Source organism: Micropterus dolomieu, linkage group LG03 (genome assembly GCF_021292245.1).
Source record: "Micropterus dolomieu isolate WLL.071019.BEF.003 ecotype Adirondacks linkage group LG03, ASM2129224v1, whole genome shotgun sequence".
Lineage (NCBI taxonomy): Eukaryota > Metazoa > Chordata > Actinopteri > Centrarchiformes > Centrarchidae > Micropterus > Micropterus dolomieu.
Window position 1 is genome coordinate 30,071,396 of NC_060152.1, and position 15,745 is coordinate 30,087,140.

Sequence of the window (15,745 nt, forward strand, 5' to 3'; positions counted from 1 at the left end):
AATATGTTCCTTTAATGTTTTTTGAGTAGTGTATAAACTCTAGTTACTTTAGTAATGAAAGGTGTTACAGCCACGTAAGCACAGTAAGTACAGTGACCAACATTTCTACACTTCATTCATTGCGTGTTCCACACCTGCTCCTTACACTGCATAATGACAATTTGAGATTTGAGTGTAATATACTCTAACAGAGTGCCACTGCTGAATATATATTAATGCAATACTGTACAGTAGATCTCCCAGAGTTCTCAAACCCAGAGTGTCAAGTACCTTTACTATAACATCCCATTCACCCAGTGGAGTTTGTCTTCCCCCCATTTGAGACCAGGAACTCTAACATGAATGGTGCTCTTGTTGAGTGAGTGTTTATGTGAGAGGGCCAGCATTTTCCACTTCAAATTAAATCCATATGCTACACAAAACTGTAAAGTATACTACAAAACTGTATTTTCACTCCATTAAACAAACTCTCTGGAGTTTTTGACCACCAGTGGGGCTGTGAAACAATGTTTTAATGAGCAGGTGCTTTTACAGTTTCCATCTCGTGTTCTGCCACCTGCAGGGTGAACGGAAAAAGAAGAAAATAACATCATTTTACTATGAAAACTCCGCAGCCTGTCTTTGACGTAAACTTTACAATAACTGCCAATTGCTGATTGTTAATGAAATGTCAGTAGTTTGTTGATTTCAAAGGCAAAACCCCTTAACAATTTGACAGGCACTGAATTAATGAGCTGCTAGACATTTGAAATGATCCGAAACAATCTCTTTCTCTGAATAATAACAGTTAAATACATCAAAGACAGAGCCCTGCACTCCTTGATACGGTCTCCGGGCTTTCAAATACTCCACTACTTAGAGCAGCTATTATTTAACACCTGATAAAAGGCTGAGAGGAATCCAGACAGGCAAAACATCTAACTGCCTCCACAGGGGGCAAGTGTCTGCTTCATCTCTTATGAGCGTCTTTCACACTTAAAGTATTTCTTTCTGTTTCTCTGCGTTTCTGTCTCCATCTCTGGCTCTGGTCATAAATCAACAGTTACATAAACTGCCTTCAAGTTAGTTTCCACCAGTGTTACATGAGACTCCCTTAAGTACAAAACAGGATGTTACACGACCCTGGTTCACACACTTCAGCTAAGTTTGTGTGCAGGAGAATTAAAAACTGTTTTCTCCAGGAAAATGGATGTGAGTAAATACATCAAATACAAATAGACCTGTCTCTGTGTCCGGAGGGAGGGAAGGAGAGAGTCAAGTTACCTTTTTCTGTGATATAACTACCTCATCAAGTTAGACTTGTATTTAAAACACAATGAAACACTGATGCTGATAATTTATTGGGTTGTTACAGTATTGATGTTGGTCTCAACAAAGTGCCCCCCCCCCCAAAGGACAGTGCTCCCCAAGCCGTTCAGCTGTTTTTTAAAGATAATTGTTAGAATCTTAGAATATCTTATTATAAAGATAATAAATGTGTGTCTTAGCCATTAAGCCATCGGACGCAGTTGACCACCATTTTTAATCATGTAGTGTGTTTTTGCTGCTGTGATGTTGCCTTATTGCTGTGAGGATATTAATGAGCTCAACCCTTCAGCATTACGGTTTCAATCCCAGTCCTATGTAACACAGCATTGTAAAAGCAATAAAGCAGTGCTTATTCATTATTTTGATATTGATCAGTAAAGCAGTTGTGCCACCTTCAGACAAAGCATCTGACCCATAGATGAGGTTAGAAAAAAGGCCAGACCTGACTAGACATAGTGTGCAAATAAAAGCCAGAGACCAAAACGAGCAAATCCCACTCACCCCACTCAGTCATCCCGTTACCTCTGTTCTAATGTGGGTGTGTGTGTGTTGAGTGGTTAGTAACTTGCTCAATGCTGTGTGCGACTGTGTAACTCTGTCTCAGAGTTTTCACCTCAGGTTAACTTTTGAACTTCTTTATTAAGTTTTAAGTGTAAAGACAGCTTTGTGTACAGGTTTGGAATTACAAACAAAAAAAGCTTCTAAATAACAGTGCATTCATTGATCGCTTTTTGACCTAACATAAACATGCCATCGTGTTGATACAGCACCAAGATAAAAGATGCCAAATGTGATCATCTTTAGCTGCCACCGCCTCGATTCATGTATTCAGTCTTCAAAGCTGTTTCAATACTAGTTGCTCCAGAGGCGTGCAACCTCTGACATAAATAGCAATTGTAAGTCGCTTTGGATAAAAGCGTCAGCTAAAATGAATAAATGTTAAATGTTAACCCTACTCTGCAAGATTATTATACTAGAGATGCACCGATTGACCGGACAGTAACCGGAAAACAAAAAGTCGGCATGGAAAATAAGCTGCATTTCTCACACATAGACTTTACATGTGCAGACTGCTTGCAGGTATATTAATGTTTTAGCGCTCTGCACAGAAAAACAGAGAGAGAGATGTTATCTGGTATTTCCTTAGAAGACATGGACACGGTGAATTTTTTTTTTTTTACAAGCAAGGACAAGGTGAAGCAACAGTGAACACACCTGTGCAATGTCATTTGGTAACACGTTACTTTCGATGGTTTTGATAAGCTTTTCCATACAGCATCCGAGGCTCATCTGCTGCTGTGAAAACGGAAAAATGTTTTGTGCGACTTTATAAAACTGCTGAGGAATAAAGTCAACAGAGCAGACAAATACTGTTCCTTTAGAAAGAAGAACAATTAAAATGGTGAGATAAGAAATAACATACTAGAAAGAGACTAGATACTTTTAAACATTAAAAAAAAAAAAAAATTTAAAAATCATATTATAAAAAATATTTTTATATTTGTCCACCTCCTGCACAATGCTGTCAGTGAAATTCTTACTGGAAAACATTCAACACACGCACGCACGCACGTACGTCAAGAGAATGATCCACTGCTGCAGGATGTCAGATAAAGCCACTGGCTGCATGCTAGAGGTGTGTGTGGAAGTGGCTGTTTGCTGTTAACGTACCCAGCAAATACACACATACCACACAAACTTTATGTAACTATGTGCTTGTGCACAACCACAAAGTACTAATTTGTTAGACAGACATGAAAACAGAAGAGAGACTTCACATTACTTTTCTGTCTTCTAACTCAAAATGGCCTCTTGTGGTATTCATGCAGCTCATTTCATAACAGGAACACACTTCTGAATGAGCCTCAGGCTTACAAGACATTTGGAACTGCTTTACACGGCAACGTCCACTGGAGGAAAACTACTGTTTAGTAGCTTGAACAAACTATTGAGTGTTGAAGATTTACATTACTTAATCTGCTTCCGAGTGTCCTGAAGAAACATTTATATTTAGGTCATAAAAACAGGAGTATTTACCATTTAGGATACATAAGTGCAAAATCATCAGCACTGAGTAAGTCCTTAACGTCTACTGTACATTTGACTTATCCTTAACAAACCTAATGTTATTCACTGATAAAAACTGTTTCTGTTCAAATGGGCCATGTAAGGTATTATGTCACAGCAACCTTTCTCTACAAAAATCCCAAACTGTAAATCCAATCTAATCAGCACATCAAATGCTAATTTATGTTGTAATCTTCTGTACAGTGCTGAGCATTTAATTGGATGGAGTCAGTAGATATCTGCAACTAGGACACTTCAGACAGTGACAAGACCTGTTACATGCTCTTGGCTCATCTCCACTTCATTAAGTTGGTGGAGGGAGGCACTGCTGGGGAGGGCAGGGGAGGAAGAGACAAAGTCTCACAGCGATTGAGTTCTAGAGAAGCAGAACGAGGAGGAGGAGAGAATGAATGAAGTGTGGACTGCTGGGTAGGGAGACCCAAACCACTTGTTATGCACATTTCCCTTTCTTTCCAACCAGTTTGGGCTAAATGTGGGCTGGCATGCTATTGTTTGAGGCACGCAGGGAGCTAGGGGTGTGTATGTGCAGGCGACGGGGAGCGGGGACGATGGGGTTCTCAAGCTAGACACTTGTCAAGAAAATTCCTGAAAACAAATCCCCTTATCTCACCCTATTATTTAATTTTATCAGACAACCAAAATATTACAGCTCACCTTGAGACTGCGAGAGTTACATTTTTGCAGTGCATACCTCTGAGGCTTTCTCATCCCCTCTGAGGGGGGCAGGTGGCAGCTGCTCAGCCCCCTCCCCGCCTCTGACTCTCTGGCAGACAGAGCCAGCAGCTCCAGCCCACACTACTGCCTCTAACATTAGCAACGCTTTGGGAGGAAAAGCCATGTGGAGCTGCCCATCACTTCCAGCTACACAACACACTCAGCCCCCGTAATAATCACACTCTCCTTCTCTCTCTTTGATCGTGCACTCACTTCCTGCAGGGGGGTGAAAACAGATCTGGCTGTGTTTGCTGAGAAAGAAAGCAACTAGTCTTCCAGATCACACCCTGATCACTGTTCTCCCTTGAAACCTTAAACATCACACTACATTTCTGCACAGTTTCCAAAATATACACAGGGCCTTAGTCACTCTCTGTCAGGGAATTCATCTAACAAACAACTTCCCTTCTGCAGTATGAGACTCAAACCCATGAACTGAAAGCTCTCCTTCAGCTTTAACTTGCTGCACACCCCTCTGGAAGCAACCACTAGCTGCTGAAGCACACAATATATTACACAAAGAGAAAACACAGGAAGCTTACCTCACTTTGTAGCAAAGTACAAGCCGTTCAGCAGTCCATCACCCAGCACTTTCTCTCAAGACTAAGTTTGTGGAGGCAGCAGCAGCAGCAGCAGAAGACGCAACAGGCGAGAATAAAGAAGAGCACCAGAGACAAACAAAGATGAGCAAGAAAGAGGGAGAAAGAAAAGCTGTAGTGGGGGGGGGGGGGGGGAGAAGACCGACTGAGCAACTGAGTGACTGAGACAGAGCTAACGGTGGCTGACAGACTCCTCAGTCTGAGCAGGAGGTTTGCTAAAAGCCCACAAACTAATTCGTTCCTCTGCCTGCCTGCCTCTCCAGTTTGACGTCAGTGCGGTCACATGACCTCGCTCTGGTGTGGAGGGGAAATGAAAGGGGAGGAGAGACAGGGGGGAGACGGAGAAGCCTGCGTTACCGTGGTAACAGGCACACTGCACCGCAATGATTTCAATAGGTCATCTGACACACACACACAAACAGATTCTTACACAAAGAGAGAAGCTGATAAAAGACAAGCTCAGTGCCACACAGACGGACAAACATAGAGGCGGTGAACAGAGTGAAGAAGATATAGAGGAGAACAGAATTAGAAATTGATACAAAGCGGTTCAAGTTTCCTATATGTTGTTTTTTACGAGTTCTCAGAAACAAATGCAAGCAAAAAAGCAATGTGCATCAGACGGACTGCACTCTTAAACTTCGACTCCTTGAAACAAAATAAGCAGCATGTTCTGCTCTATACACAAAGTTTGTTTTTACTAAAATGTATGACCTTTTTTGATCTATAGAATAGTTTTTTTTTGTTGTTGTACTGTCAAAGGCCTTACTCAGTTTATTTTTAGGTGATTGGATTAAGTTTTTTTAGTCACAAATAATATATATATATATATACACACATGTATACACACATACACACAGGATGGAAGAGCTGATGTTAATCAAAACTAGCAACTCTGAAATGCTCAAGCAGACTTTCTTTAAGACTCCAGTGATTAATTCAATACATGACCAATAAAAGAACTATATTTGTACAAATGTATAAATGTATATTTGTACCACTTCTAAAATGTGCTGTGCACTGTGTCAAGTTTATCTGGGCCAGGGCTTGGGTATCAGACAAAGGCTGAGGGTTTGCAGTGTGGGAAGAAAAACTATTTCAGGGCCAACCAGCTCCTTAACCCATCCTCCACTCACCCAAGCTTTGAGTATGAACAGCTTTGGGGTGATTACATTCATCTGAAAAGCATCTGCTGGCCTGTTGAATGGAGCGCAGTGGGGCCCCCAGATTAGGGTGGGGTAGTGTGGAGGGTGGGGCGAGGTCAGCCAAGTGAAAACCACCCCCCACTGGACTACTGTGAGTAAGGGAATGCATGGCTGAGTGAGACACACATGGACAGAGACTAAAGATGAAACGCCACACAGTGCAGAGAGATCGACAGAGTGCAGGAGAAGTAATTTAATAAAGACTGCAGCTCAGGAAAATATGACTTTAAACATCCCGCTGGAGTAAAATAGAGACAAGAGTGAAAGCCATGAGGATAAAAAACAAAAAGACCAGATCAAATAAGAAACTGAAATGAGGGTCTCGCTGTGAGGTGGGGAAATTGGTTGAGGGATACATACGCCTTAAAGGAAATCTATTAAACTGCATTTCCAGCCCTATATTGCAGTTCTGTGACTCCTGTAAGGCAGCTTTGCATCATTCAAAGTTCAAAAATATTTTTTATACTGGCCCTTCATGCAGACCTCATTTCAGCCTCTGTCTGAAACAAGCCCCCACCCGACATTGTAACAATAAAGATAAGACAGAAAATACAGAAAAGCGTAATAGGTGTCCTTTATGGTGAATTGTGGTGAAATGGTGTTTTCCAGAAGGTTCCTAACTGAAAAATGACCATGAAGTATCTAAGTGGCAGCCATGATAAGAGCTGGTTGATTTTTTCTAAATGCTAAGGAAAGGTGTTTCAATGCTTGCTTTCTCCTTTAACATAGGGTACATTTTACAAAAGGAAAGGAGAAAATGTCATCCCACAATCCCTTGCGGCAGTGACGCACCACTGTAGTTTCACCATGGCAGACACACGTAAATGCAGAAACAGGAAATCCATGCATAATTGGATGAGCTCCAAATCCATATAGATTTCTTCCCGAGCATACTGATTTTCCAGTTAACAATATTATCATCATAACAAAATACTATATACATAAATGTTGACTATGTCTCTATGTCCCTGGTCTCGCATAGCCAGACCTATCTCCACATTTTCTTTTAGCATCCCCACTATATATCCATCTCCTCCGGGGATTTTCCTACTGCTGTTTTCAGGTGAATTTATATCCCCCCCCCCCGGCCCTAATACTAAGGCTGCAGCGGAGCTGGTACCCAAGAATGCTAACGCTACATTGGCTAAATATTGTGGCGTTCCAGTGTTTATCTTGGGGGATTACAACAGTTGCAGACTGGACAATGTTCTGCCATCATCTCAACAGTATGTGAACATTCCCACCCGAAGGGAAAACATCTAGGATTTGTGGAGAACCGATGCATTTCAGGCATGTTAATGGTACTCCCTGATCTGACCTTTTCTGCCATTTTTAAATCTTATTAACAATGTGTAAAAGTCTGTTTTTGGCTGCTACATTATTTTATATTGTAACTGAAATTCCTTTTTTGCTGGGGCACTATTATTTATTATTTTATTAATAAATAATTTAGTAAATTAATATTTATTTATTTGTTTTGTTTTTGTTTTATATTTTCAACAATATCTGCTTTGTTGTTACTTCCTGTAAGTAAAGGATGGTTAAATGTACCCTATGTATGAATTGAAAACATCCTTCTTAGGAGGGTTGATTCTGTTTTTGTACAGGAAACCTTACTTGATTTGAAAGTGACTGTAAAGCACTGAGTTTGTCACTGTACTTATCTTCCATGTGTTATCAGAAACATAAATAAAGCTGGTTTAAAAAAAAGTCTAGTGTTAAGTGCATTCTGGTTCTCTTGTTGTTTTTTCCTAAGTCCTGAATTCTCCTTCACATCTTTCCCAGACCACATAACGTTTTCCACCGAGGTCAAGCAAAAGACATAGGATGTCATTTTCTTGACTATTCGAGCACCGCCGTAGTCTTTCAGATGTTGACCATTTTGAAAAAGTTTATATGGGTTGAGACACTGATCATCATAATGAAGGGTTGGGGGATGATAAAGAGGAAGAATTTGTTGGTAGAGGAGGTAAACCGATAAAACAGGCTACAGAAGACCTATTACATTTACAGGCAACACATTTTCAACCCACTGGACAATCACTGTAGATTTGGTACTGTGGAGACCACCTTATCTGACCTAATTTGAAAGGGCCTTTTCACTGCTTTACGGACTCTCTGAACAACACTTCTGTAGAGGCATGTAACCAGCTCCTGTGTGTGTTTGTGTGTGTGCACGCATGTAAGGATATAGGGTGTGTAACCGGCACTAGAGGGAATTCCTTCCTCCCGAAGACTCAGGAAGCAACAGCATGGGTGGAAGAGAAAACAACTTCTCTTTCCAAGGCAAACCCTTTAGAAGTTCTTCCTTTGGAAAAAGAAACACTCCCCAGACTGTGTCACTGTTAGAAACTCACTTCTAAGTATCTTCATTGTCTGCAGAAAGTTTCTAAAAATCAGCGGAGGGTAGAAAAATGTCGGGTATGAAGCAATACTCTCACAAATTCCTGAAATTGCAAATGAAGCCAAAACAAGCAATACTGACAGATGACAAATGTATGATTATAGTTGTGTTGTAAGAGTTTTTTGTTGTTGTAAGAGTTGATACTGGGCAGTGAGACCTAAAACCTCAAGGTTGGATCTGTATCGGAGAGCGGTCGTGTTAATCTCAGCAGCTGTGCTGGAGGTATTAGATAACAACAGATTATAAATTGGATAATCAACTATCAGGGAGGGAAGGCACATAATTCTGAACAAGGGTTAAGTGGCTTATCTAACAAGTCAATGAAATTTTGGTAAAAAAAATACTTTTCCTGCAATATATTGCTATTTGAAAAAAATAACCAGCTACATGCAGTATGTTATGCAGGTACAGATGTACAATCATATATTTCATCATTTGGGTACTTACTATGAAAGTCTATCCTTCTCCTGTTTCTGGTCTTTTGAGAGTTATGAGTTAAGGATTTTGGTCTTGTTTTGGTTCTATGTCCTGTGTTCTACTGTTTTGCCCATGTTTGCTCTTTGTTTTGTTGAACCTGTTTCAGTCCGTTTTTGGTTCTGTGTTTCTCTGTGTAGCCTTGTTTATTATTTTATTAATTTGCATGTTAGGTTTACTTAGTATCCGTCTTGTCTCTTATCTTAGGTCTTAGTCCTGTATTTTTAGTTCTTTGCCTCAGTTTTAGTCCAGTGCCTTAGTTCTTAGTTCTGTGCTTTAGTTCATGTTAGTGTTATTCCTGGTCTGTGTATTTCTGTTTCATTATTTGATCTTGTCTTGTTTAGGGTTTTGTAGCTTAGTTTATTCTTATGTTATCTGCATGTTTTTTACCTGTTCGAGTCCTTAGTCTTATGTCTCCATGTTTTAGTGTTGTCCCGTCTCCTGTTTGTCCCAGTCTCAGTCTATGCCCTGATTTTGCAGTCTTTCCATGTTTTGTATTTTACTAGATCTATTCTGGTGTGTTTCAGTGTACTTTGCTTCCTGTTTTATTTTGAAGTTGTCTGTGTTTGCTGTCCGTGTTTAGCTTAGCTTCCTGTTCTGTTCTCCTTGATGTGATCCATCCGTTTCCCGCCCGCTCGTTTGCCTCACTACTTTATGCCTGTGTTCTGTTCAGTCGGTGTGGGATCATTGTGGTTAATTGCTTGTAGCTTGCGGATGCTCTGTAACCTGTGTTCGTCTCAGACTCGTGTTCCTGTCTGCCTTGCCAGCTTGTGTATTATTGTTTCATCTTGCCTTCTTTGGATTTACTTTTTACACTGTTTGTAAGTGTGCTTGTTTTTGGTTAATAAATCATTGGACTTTTTCTGCTTAGCTCTGGTGTCCTGCGTTTGGGTCCTAGACTAGCTCACACACACTGCAAAACCGTAACAATGAGGGTAAGACCATGGAGACCAGATGAAACTGGCGAGGACAGCAACAATCAGGGGTAGCAACGGGGAAGGGGAAAGATTTTAAGAGCTCAGGGGGTCATTGAAGGAGCTCAGGTGAGCAGGGAATCAGAGGAGTAAGAAATGGTCAGTGTTCATAAATGCGGGACTATGTCATATCTTCATGCATCATCAATATTTCAATACAATAAAGGAGCTGTTATATTAAATGTATCTATTATGGTTCACCGCTCCAGAAATCAACTTGTATGAGACTAGTTGCACGGACAAGTGGAGAAAGAACAGGTGGCGAGGTATTTAGGAAAAACCACATGTTTCTAAATAAACATCGACTTGTGTGTCACAGTTGTGTTATTTACATACCTACCATTTCTAATGATGTTCAAATGTACAGTATGCTTCATCTGGTGGTGAAAGTTAAACAGGGCTCCCAACACAGCTGAGGATGATAAAACTCTCAAACTCAAACAACAAACAGATTAATCTATAATGCAGGCAAGTAATGCATGTAAGTTCAGACTGATCTAGATAGTACAAGTGTTATGTGTGTGTGTTAAGCGTTTCTTACATTAGGGCACGGACCAGCCCTGTATATTTTTAACCAGCGCACATGTTTACAGGCAGGTGATACACACATCACGATGTCAATGGTCTGGTGATATATAGGGATCTTTTAGAGTGTCATAGTAAGGTCAACAAGTGCAGATGTATCCGTCTGATGCACCGATGCGCCACCCTCATAGCCTAAATTAACACTACACGATTTTAAGCCATGTGCCGGTCGGAGAGCTCGGTGAACGTCGATGGTAAATCAGCGAACGATTGGTGGTCGCCAGTCATTATGTGTGATGGCTCCCCGGCGCATCGCTGACACCAGCCAGATATCTAGCATGCCAAATATCTGGAAGAGTCGGCCGACTCGACATTCACATCCAGCCAATGAGAGCAGGCAGCTACTTTTTCACTGCAAAACTCTTTTTACTCCCCTCCAGCTCTCTCTGTAGCTCAGACAATCCCTGCTACCTGCGTGTGCTAATCCATTCTTTCAGATTCTTTGCCTTTATAATTGCCATCTTTATAATAACAAACAACAGCCGTTTTGTGTGTAGGTTTGCGTCATTTACCGTTTCACGTGTCACCTGTGTTTTCTTGACAAAACGTGGTTTGGAGACCAGCCGTTGGGTGAAACGGTGAAAAGTCAGCACGAGCCTTAAGAGAGACCGTTTAGAACCCAGAGCATTTCTTTAAATATAGGACAGATATAGCACTTGTGATTACAATGATAGTGAGAATGTGGTGTTGCACTTGCAATTACAAGCGTCGCCATGCCATATAACTGCCAATTACGACACATACTAAGGAATCAGCATAAACCTGGCTTGAAGACACGGAAGCGTATTCATCTCCCACACAACATATGGTTGGGACTAAAACAATGCCCTGCCTTACCCGACATGTACATGTGCAGCCATGCATGCTGTAGGAAACCCAGTCTGATGAAGCTGCACTGTACAGTCTACTAAGAGTCTACTTGTGACGACACACACTCCTTTATCCTTCATCCTTCAGGGCTGTTCTCATAGCTTTACGTGTATCAGTAGAGTAGGTTTAATTCACAACTGAAATGACAAATGACGAGACAAAAAATCTCCTCTTTGTGAGTTATATAACTGCAGTACATGAAGTGGGCGAGCCGATGCACCTCACTGAACAGGCTAATCCAATGCACCACACTGCTGGCCAAAAAAAAATTACAAATGCATCACAGAGGTCCATGCAATTGTGTACTAAAACTGATGATGATGATGTCAATTCATACAAGACCATGCAAATTACAACCATTTATCAATTAAGTTCGGAATAATTTATAATAGGAAGAAAACTCATTGACTATTCACATTTTTAGGAGATCATTTGTAATTGAATTGCAGGTCGGATGTAGTTGCAAAAGAGATTAACATTAACAGAGGTGGTATTAAAGTAATGACTGTGATGGGAAATTGCACCATTTTCATTTATGCTGGTGCTACTGTATTAATATTGTGTGCATTTAGTTAAGACAATGTGTGGATGTTAAGTATATTTTTAGTTCTTACTCATTTTAATGAACAAGCTCCTTTGATCCAAATCCTGGAATAGAATCTTTATTACAATGTTCGGCCAAAATGAGATCTGCCCACAGAGTAGAAATCTTCCTTATCTCCTATATACAGATATTTCAAAGACAGATCAGTATACGATATAAGACATGTGATGGTACAGTGAGATAATGTAATTGCCACCTGAACGGGAAAAAGAACAAAATCACAGGGAAGAGGAAAGATGGATGACTCAGCAGAGAGAGGAGGTGAAGCATACATGCTCATTCACTTACATTTCACATCATTTTAATCACAATTCTTTGTTTCACTATGCTTTTGTTCATTATGAAATTGCACGCTTACATTGTGAAACCTTACACAACTTGCTTGGCAATAATTAATATAACTTAATTATGGTGAGGCCAAAAAAAATAATAGAAATATTTGAATTTAGAAGGAGACAAAGGCACACTGTAGATCCATTGCCCACTGTCCTCCTCCATCTCTTGCTCTATTTTTTTTTTTCGTCACCCATGTTGGATCTTTCTGGCTAGACGACCTGTTAACGTTGAAGGAATGAGTCCAAGCCGTCAGAGCTCTGTGCAGTTGAAGTGTATTATGCTGAAAGTGAAAAAGATTTTCTGGGAACTGATTAACTAAGGTGTGGCAGAAAAGAGTGGAGTAAAAGAAGTTGATGCCAGTGAAAAGGCAAAGATACTATTATGAAAATTTATTTTAGTATTGGAACTATCATTGTTTAATGGAAAAAATGACGCATCTACTCTAAACTGCATACGTATAACAGGTGCACAAAATCAAAACATTCCTAATTTGTCAAAACACCACTTAGGCCCACGACTGATTCCATCTGCCTTAATGTCAGGTTGTTGACCTTACATACAGAGATTTTTTTGTCTCGACAGTCAGAAAGTAAAACACACTGAACAAATCAGTGAATACAGGGGACAACACCGTGGACAACAGGCTAGCTGTGATTAGAGCAGCATAACTAGGCAACCACAAAAGGAGTCTACTGCCATGCTAGAGGTGAGGCTCTGTGCTTTGACCTAATTGCTAACGTCAACATGCTCACAAAGACAATGCCGACATGCTGAGGTTTAGCAGGCTTGTTTACCATTTTTACCATCTTAGTTTAGCACAAAACACAATGTCTGGTCTGTCTGATCATAAACCTGATGAAAGCGCAAGTTATTACAATTCCTCCTGAGGGAGCAACGTACTGTAATAATCCTATAGCTGTCGAGATATTTCACTCATATGATAGTGCTGCCAGCAGAAAAGCCAGGGATTCACCCATCCTGTAGGAACCATGACTGGCCATACTTTTGCACCAATCCATCCCAACCCTTAGCCCTACAAGCCGATAGCCCCAGTTACACTTGCTGATTTAAGCTGCAATTCCTGCATGACAACTGGAAGGTGCGTGAACTTCATAAGAGCGAGGTAAGCGTCAGGTGAGCTGTTCAACCTGATGAACTAGATTATGAAATAATTCTCACAACACACGTCACTGTTTCGTCATCCCTGATTCGGGACTGTCCTGAGAGATACATAGTGTAAAGATCCTGGATCAGAACTGCTGTTTTATAACCTTTGGCTAGTTTTGCTTACTGTTCTCAAACACGATGCGGACAGTCCAAATTCATTAAAATCAAACATGTTACAAATAATCTTAATGGATTAAAAAACACTTTCTCAGTAGTGTCTAAGCAGCCTTACGGCTCTCTCATTCCTCTTGGTAGTTATAATAATTATATTACTGCGTATGACTCAACCTTTGATGTGTCTATATTTCCTCATAATCCAGAGTGGTGAAAAGAACATTATTTGCAGCTTTCATTATTTAATCCCACATATAGCTGGGGAGGTGGGCTGTGAAGAAACAGGAACTTGGGAGTGAAAACGGGTCTGTTATACAATCTACAAAGTGTCTCAAGAGTTACTCAATAGCATTACAACCCACTCCATCCTCAGTGATTCAGGATCTATAAACAGAAGCTGGAAGAAAAGATGGGTGACCAGCCTGTCCCATCTATTGTTCTTCATTGCAGACGACGGGCTCAGTGCAAAGAGAGGACTGACCAGAGCCCACTGTCTCTGTCTCTCTCTTATCAGAAAGCAGCAGGTTGAGTCAGGAGCAAGAAAAAGACACAGCACCACCTCCCCTATGAGTCACGCTCTGGTCCTCTGCTCACTATTACTAACACACACACACAATACATAAATACAGACCCAGTATACATGCACACAGACAGACAGACAAGACACACACACATCAATAATATTCATACAGAAATAGAGCCATCGTCTCTGCATATTTATGTCAAAAATGTCAGGCTACTAGATTCATGAGTAAGTTATTTTATTGTTACTTTAATACATACATTCACTGGCCACTTTATTAGGTACACTTTGCTAGTTTTGTTAACAGATATAATCTATTAACATGTCTATTTTTGAAAGCACTCTAATGTTGCAGCATGTTCCACACCTGCCTAAAATCCTTGCACAATACTGTAAAAAACATCACGTGTATAGCCAGTGGGAAAAAAATGAAATGAACCATGGAAGAATTATATTGCAATACTAATACTATTAAGAGTCTGGCAAGGTGTAGGATAGGTTAATGTAATCCTATAATAAAGCTTTAATAATTGTAGTAATCTTATGTTTGTTATACTGTGGATACCAGTTACCATTCATTCAGATCTGCTTTAAAGCCAGGTTTAATGAGACTTTAGTTGAAAATGCATGTTTAGGGTAAATATGGATTTATCCTAGGTCACAGCATCAGCGTAAAAAATTGTCTGTATAGTAACACAACTGCATTTTCTCTACCAACTCCACCAGAGTATCTCATTGCAACCTAAATAATAATAATCTAATAGTAATCTTTATTTGTAGAGCACTTTTCAAAATAAATTACAAAGTGCTTTAACAAGTGTAAAGACAATAATACCCAAAAGACAATAATACAAAAACAATACAAGATAAAAGCAAGAAAACATTGAAAAGACTAAAATACACACGTTTAAGATCAATATAAAATTAGTAAAATAGAATAAAATAAAAGGGATAAAATAAAGTCAAATAAGATCGGGAAAGGCTCTCCTATAAAAGTATGTTTTAAGAAGGGACTTCAAAGAGTTCACTGACTCAGCCGACCTGATTTCCTCGGGCAGGCTGTTCCAGAGCCTCGGGGCCCTGACAGCAAACGCTCTGTCCCCTTTAGTTTTCAGTCGAGACTCTGGAACAGACAACAGACCTCTGCCCGTGGATGGGACTACAAGTTCAGAAATATAACAAGGCGAGAGGCCATGAATGGTAGTATTTGTTTTGCCATCTGCTGGGACCCGATAACCAGGATTTCTGTTTTGTCTGAGTTCAGCTGGAGGAATTATTTGACATCCATTTTTTAACTTCACAAAGGCAGTTGTTAAGTGAACTCAGCATTCCAGGGTCTGTGGATCTGACGGGCAAGTATATTTGTGTGTCATCAGCATAAATATGAAAAGAAATGCCATGTTTATGGATAATATGTCCAAGGGGAAGCAGATACAAGGAAAACAAAATGGGTCCTAAGACCGACGCCTGAGGCACACCATATTTAACTGGACAGAACGAAGAGACATAGTTGTTTACAGACACGCAAAACTTCCTATTTGACAGGTAGGATGAAAACCATTCTAGGGCAGTACCAGAGATCCCCACCCAGTGCCTCAGTCTGTCTAACATGATGTTGTGATTAATGGTGTCAAAAGCAGCGCTAAGGTCCAGGAGTACCAGGACTGAGCACATACCTTCATCAGCAGACATTAAAAGGTCATTGGTGACTTTAAGCAGGGCAGTCTCAGTGCTGTGGTACTTCCTAAAACCAGACTGAAACTTTTCAAATATTTTGTTA

The 15,745-nt window shown here is 40.3% G+C and overlaps 1 protein-coding gene across 3 annotated transcripts in view; it reads right to left on the reverse strand.

Moving 5' to 3' along the window:
- Positions 1–15,745, reverse strand: part of LOC123968455 (neurocalcin-delta A) — a 68,140-nt gene that overhangs the window by 33,103 nt on the left and 19,292 nt on the right. The window contains exon 1 of one of the 3 annotated variants that reach the window (XM_046045235.1): positions 4,653–4,901. The exons of the other annotated variants lie outside the window; for them this stretch is intronic. The gene's annotated coding sequence lies outside the window, so the exon portion shown is untranslated. Of the gene's footprint in view, positions 1–4,652; positions 4,902–15,745 lie in introns of those variants that run through there. 3 annotated transcript variants of the gene reach the window in all.